General features: G+C 44.7%; 1 long non-coding RNA gene across 1 annotated transcript; it reads left to right on the top strand.

The window, feature by feature from the left end:
* Window positions 1-285: 285 nt before the first annotated feature.
* Window positions 286-5231, top strand: LOC142140297 (uncharacterized). Its single transcript, XR_012688383.1, has 3 exons — window positions 286-397; window positions 4303-4370; window positions 4497-5231. It is a non-coding gene; the product is annotated as an uncharacterized LOC142140297 (long non-coding RNA).
* The last annotated feature ends 1159 nt before the right edge of the window (window positions 5232-6390 follow it).

The following is a 6390-nucleotide window of genomic DNA, read 5'->3' as shown; positions in this document are numbered from 1 at the left end:
CGAAACGCGTTGGATGTTTATCTTATTTTTTTGTTTTTCCTAGTCTTTCACACTCTATTTTTACTCCAATCAGTCATTACCGGCATTATCACCACAACTGCGGGCCATAGGTCTATTAACATATGTTAGCCGCATCCCTGCATCACATGTGCTTCATTTGATTATCGAGAAGCCTCATACAGTGTCCAGGTGATTAGAGTACATCAGCACCACCTATCTATAACACTGCACAGCAGGACCGAATCAGTGCCTGGGCAATTGTAGCGCGCATGCGCCATCCTTCAACAGCATCTCACAGCGGGATTGACAAGAACATCTACCCGGAACATGGCAAGTAATCAGATCCCTAACTGTAGGAGGACACCCTGGGCTGACGGAACCACTGACCGACTCAAATGTGAGTGTACTTAACAACTTTTTGGTTCTACCAACCTATAATCACTTCACTCATTGGACATGTTTGGAACCTATACGGACTTGTGAATACTTTTTCCTTCAATTATTGGAGCTACCAAAGCACGTTTGGATTGATCCTAGTTGGAATCCATACGAATCTGCTATTTCTTTCCACCCCTGCTTATGACTGTTTTCAGTTACTCCACACAACATTGGAGTTACTAGAAACTGTGACTTCTTTGCAATTATTACAAGCTATACCATACTGCAGTTGAATATATATATTTTTGCAAGTTGTACATTTTATATATATATATATACTTTTTCTGAATTTATGTTTATAATTGTTCTGGCCAGAACATGTGTATTGAATAAAACTATTATCTTTGATATTTACACATTGATATGCGCCCAGGTACCTAATATACTTTTGTATTTATTATCATCTCCTTCCTCAGAGGATAGGGACTCCCCCTGAATTTTAGATCAGTTTGTGGCAGCATCCACACATATCAGGAAGTGAGTCCTCACTCACAGGGCCGGATTAACCCAAGGTCTAACTGGGCTACAGCCCAGGAGCCTCGGGCATCCAGGGGGCCCTTGAAAGTGGTCAGCAGCATTATTGATCAGTCGGGGGCGGGGTTGCCCCCGGCCCGATCAATGCTGCTGAGCACTTTCACTGCGGTCCTTCCCCGGCACGCTGTAGTCTCCTTACTGAGGAGATCTCGTGAGTCTCACTTTCACAAGAACTCCTCAGTAAGGAGCGTACAGCTCACCGGGAAAGGACTGCAATGCCAGGAGAAGGAGGTAAGTGCCTTGGGGGCTGGGAGTGGCTGGGCTCACAGGGGGGGCTCATCTGGGGGGCAGCTCGGATCATGGTGGGGCCTCTCCGGGGGGCCCTACGGGGGAATGGAGGCCCCCTTAGCCCAGGGGCCTCCATTCCCTTAATCTGGCTCTGCTCACATCTTTTTTTATTCTCATGAATGGCACAGAAGACTGGCAAGAAGTCAAGATTAGCAAGACAGTTATCAGATTAGCAGAAGAGACCAGGCTGAAACTGCATTGCCAGACCGAATTGGAACCAGAATGCTGGACCGGACTCGAAACAGATTGCTGGACCAGACTGGAAACGGATTGCTGAACTAGACTGGAAAGGGATCGCTGGACCAGACAGGAATCAGATCGCTGGACCAGACTGGAGCTGGATTGCAGGCTACATTGTCTGTGTAGGAACATCTGTTTCAGGAAGTCCTTTTACACTAACTGCAATCCCTTAACTGGAGGCTGCACTGGTTTTAGAGGGATCTCTAGAGTGGAGACAGACTGGGCAGCATCTGCAGATATAGCTGATACCAGCAGAGCCTGCAGGTCACAGGGTCAACTTAGGTCCAGTTACTTACTTCTTCTCTGTCTTTCTGAGAGACTGGTGCGTGACTATCCTAAAGGCATACTTACAATCTGAGGGAAGATATTGGGAAAACACCCTGCAGTAGCTCCTGTTTGCATAGAGGGAGGTGGCCCAGGAGTCCACCGGATACTCTCCTTTCTAACTGTTGTACGGCCAGAGGGTACGTGGGCCCCTAGATATGGTCAGAGAGAGTTGGGAAGGGACATTCCAGGCCACTGAACAGACCATCCTTCAATATGTAGAGGAGATGAGAGAGGATGAAAACAGTAGCGCAGCTGATGTAAGGGCATTTAAAAGGGACACAGACCAGGCTGGAGTGGTATGATGCCCCGCCCAGGATAGGAAACTGACCCCAAGGCAGAATGTGATGGTGCTCATCCCAGTGCGGCGGAATAAATTTCAAGCCACCTGGGATGGCCTCTGCAAAGTGGTGAAACAGATAGAGCCAGTCAATTATGTGGTAGCCCTAGATGAGGAGAAGAAATGGCTGAAAACATTACACATTAACTGGCTAAAGGGTTATGTGGGACGACAGATGGTGACCATTGTGGTATGATGTCCTCCCATGGATCCAACTGAGATAGCAATCTTATTTGAGCTGATAGGGGAAGTGAAAGGAGAGAAAGTGATGGGGGCAGTGACTGTGGGAACACAACTGGAGGATTTACATTGGCAGGAAATGAGGGAGATGCTAGAGAAGGAGCAGACCTGTAGGCCTGGACATACAAATTTGACCACCCACCATGTGGACACAGGAGAGCAAAACCCATAAGGCAGTTAGCATACCACATGACCCACACAGTACAAGGTATGGTCTGAAATAGAAGAAATGCTGGCCTTAGGTGAATTAAGAAAATCAAATAGTCCTTGGGCCGCAGGTGTGGGGTTGGTACTGAAAAAGGATGGGGCTATCCGCTTCTGCATGGACTATCGCAAGCTAAGTGAGGCCACCACCACAGATGCTTACCCCATGGCCCGGGTAAATGAGCTGCTGGACAGGTTAGGGGTAGCTCAGATTGTGTCCACCTTAGATTTAAGTAAGGGCTACTGGCAAATTCCCGTCATCCCTGAGGCCCAGCGTTTATGACCTTATTGGGATTGTTTGAATGCACCACAATGCCCTTTGGGATGAAAAATGCTCTGACCACATTCCAACAGATGGTTGACGACCTGTTGGACGGGTGTCAGGAGTTTGCCCAGGCTTACTTAGATGACATAGCCATCTTCAGTCACATGCAAGGATCACCTTGTGCAAGTGGGTCAGGCAGGCCGGGTTGACCATCCGCCCAGACAAGTGCTTTATGGGAATGGCAGAAATGCAATACTTGGGGCACCAAGTTGGTGGGGGAATTCAGCCTGAACAGAAAAATCAAAGGCCATCATTCAGTGGCCTAGACCCATAAACCAGAAACAAATCCAAGCATTCCCTGGGATCACAGGGTACTACAGAAAGTTTGTGTTTCTCGTCTGGTCCAGCAATCCGTTTCCCCACTGTTGCCAAACCCCTGAAGACTTCACTAAGAAAGGTACTCTTGACAAATAGAGTGGACCCTGGATTGTGAGAGGGCCTTTTGGTCTCAAAGACGGCCTTGACCCAGTCCCCAGTATTAGCAGCCAACAATTTCTGGTACAAAAAGATGCTTCTGGGTGTGGGCTCAGTGCTGTGCTCAGCCAAATGGGGGAGGATGGGTATGAACACCCGATGGTCTATTTGTCCAGAAAACACTGATGGACTCTCCAGAAAAGTGGAAGAGGACCCCTCACCCAGGAGCCCACCAGGGGGTAAATATGTCAAGCTGAAATTTCTTTTTCGGCGATTTAAAATCACTGCAAATCGCAGGAAAAAAACAGCGATTTGAAGTGCAAAATCGCCATATGTATTAACCAGCGATTTTTAGTCTGCTCTTCAAAATCGCTGTTCATTTCTCGAGATTTACAGCGATTTCAAACTCAGCTGTGTTTAGCTGAAAATCGCCATTTTCAAACCAATGCTCATTTCTGATTGGTTGAAAAGCTTTACATGCAAAGAGAGCATGTGACAGTGTATAAGAGAGATTACTTTGTTTTTTATTTCACATGTGTTTTATTTGTCAGTCTATTTGTTTTGTTTTTTTTGTCTTTCTTCTGTCTGTCAGGATGTTGAGAGGCAGGACAAATGGGGAGGCCAGGGAGAATGGGGAGGAGGAGAGAGGAGCTAGGAGGTGAGGAGGAGCATGAGGAAATGACAGGCCCTTCTGTTGGCAAGACAAAGTCTGGGCGTATTGTGTGCTATAGTTTTGCTGAAAACTGTGCACTTATACATAGTGTAGTCCTGGTATATGAGCGCATTTGTTGGTTCAAATGTTGATTCCTTATGTTCAAACAGTAATCCTGCAGCATGCAAAGGTTTGATTTGCAAACAGAAGTCTGAGCATTTTAAAATGTTTTTTTTTTCTTAATGTTTTTTGCACATGACAATATATACTAATATCAAACATTTCAAATTTGTACCCACACAGCCTCCACCCAAAAGCAGACACCACCAGCGCCAGCAGTCGCAACCCAGGAGAGGATGACTCCATTAAAGGTAAATGCACCTATGCTGTAATGGGGGTGAAACAAATGCTATGAAAAATTTGCCTGTAATGCAATTCATCTGTAACTATTTTAGTTCTGATAATGGCTATTAATGTTTTTTTATCTATTTTCTAAGAAACAGCACAAGGTGCATTGGAGGCCATTGTGGAGGCAATAGAGTTTGAATCTGAGGAGGTCATCAACTTACAGACCGTGAAAAACAGACACTGAAGTTGAGGAGTCTGTGTGAGCTGCACCCACACCCAGCCCATCAACTTCCACACCGACCCAAACTCAACCTGAACCTGCCCCCCAATTTGGCTGCATCCATACAACAGTTTAGCAGGGTGCAGGAGAATTTGGTAGCCTTTAACCAGGACTCACTGAGAGGGATTGAGCGACAGCAGACCAAAGGTTCCCGGTGCCAGTGGAATATGCAGGACAATCAGCTAAGGATGTCTCCGTCCTTAGAAAGGATTGATAATAGCTTTATCCAGTTGAACACTGGACTTAATAATTTGACTGGGGCTGTGCGTGAACTATCAAATGTTGTAACAATATGTGGCTGATTATTGACACGGCTACCGGTGGCATTACCTTCCCTTGCCAGCACCGAAAGTACAACCCCAAGTCCATCATTGTCTGCTACTCTGTACATTGCAGTGGTAGGATCAGGGGTGGCAGATGACTATCCACCAGCCTGGCTAAGTCACCAGAGCCCGCAGCAAAGAAATATAAAAAGAATTGATTTGTATTTAAGGCAAAGTGCTTTTTTTGATTTAACAACACACACTTTGTTATTTATGTTTATTTACATTTAGTTAGTTAATAATTTTTTTGTTTATGCACACTGTTGTTGTCTACTTGGGTAAGCTGGGAACCCTTTTTATATTGTTTTTATCATTCAATAATGCCTAAATGGTTATTTCAACACACATACATATACCCATAAAATAAGGCTAATGGTGTTTGGTAACTACAATGACAGTTACTATAAAACCATTCTCACATGAAAAATAAGTATGGATGATCCTCTATGACCTGGCTCTCCCCTTCTGTATTATGAACATCAGCTGCTAGAATGAGCTCACCTGGTTCGTTACTGTATATTGTTAGGGATATACTTTGGTTTAGGCCCAAGTTATGCAGCACACAGCACCACACCATATCAGCCACCTGTCGAAATCAGATAATTGGATATGGTCATTTCAATTAATATCTAACAACTTGTTTGTCTTTGTCTGAAATTATGCGAATAGCACGCTGCGGCGTGGAGGAGCGTAATTTACCGCAACACGTGGCAAACACTTCCACACACATTTACACGAACACACACACTTGTAATTAGCACATATTAAAAATAGTTGCAACACATAATCATTTGTACTGAAATGTAGCAGCATTTATGGTGAAATATTATAATTTTATGTACACGTTAGTGAGATCTAAGGTTCAGGTCACAGGAAACATATCATGTCTGGTATCATTCTAATCCCCTATTTATCCGCAGACGTCCGGTTCAATCACCGAAAGGATCGCACCTTGCGTATGCTAGATATGGATTCTAGGGAGTAAATGATCATGAATGGTATTGTGTGTTGTAATGTAAACAGACCAGTTTGAAATAGTTCTCTGCGAGAAGATTAGTATGCATCCTCTGGAGATTTGACCCCCACCTTTGGATGGCATCGTTTGAACTGGCCAATGGCCTGCATTACACTGGACCTTCCTGAAGCCTGAACCTATGGAAACATGCCAAATCATCTGTATTGTTTTCACTGTATCACTGAGTGTATATAAGCAGGGGCTCTGGGACCAGCAGGCAGTCTCTTTGGCCACAGACTTCAGGATTGAAAGACCATAAGCTGGATCCAGCAGTGCGCAGCAGTGCAGCGTGTGTATCAGCTGTACTTATTTATTTAATTGTTATTCTTTTGCTTTTGCTAATAAATCGCTTTGTGCTTGGAACCACACAAATCGCATAGACAATGATTATTGGTAAACGATAAAATTACTTTAATAATGATGAT

Source organism: Mixophyes fleayi, chromosome 2 (genome assembly GCF_038048845.1).
Source record: "Mixophyes fleayi isolate aMixFle1 chromosome 2, aMixFle1.hap1, whole genome shotgun sequence".
Lineage (NCBI taxonomy): Eukaryota > Metazoa > Chordata > Amphibia > Anura > Limnodynastidae > Mixophyes > Mixophyes fleayi.
Note: the sequence above shows the minus strand (reverse complement) of the source record. Positions and strands in the feature narration are given on the sequence as shown.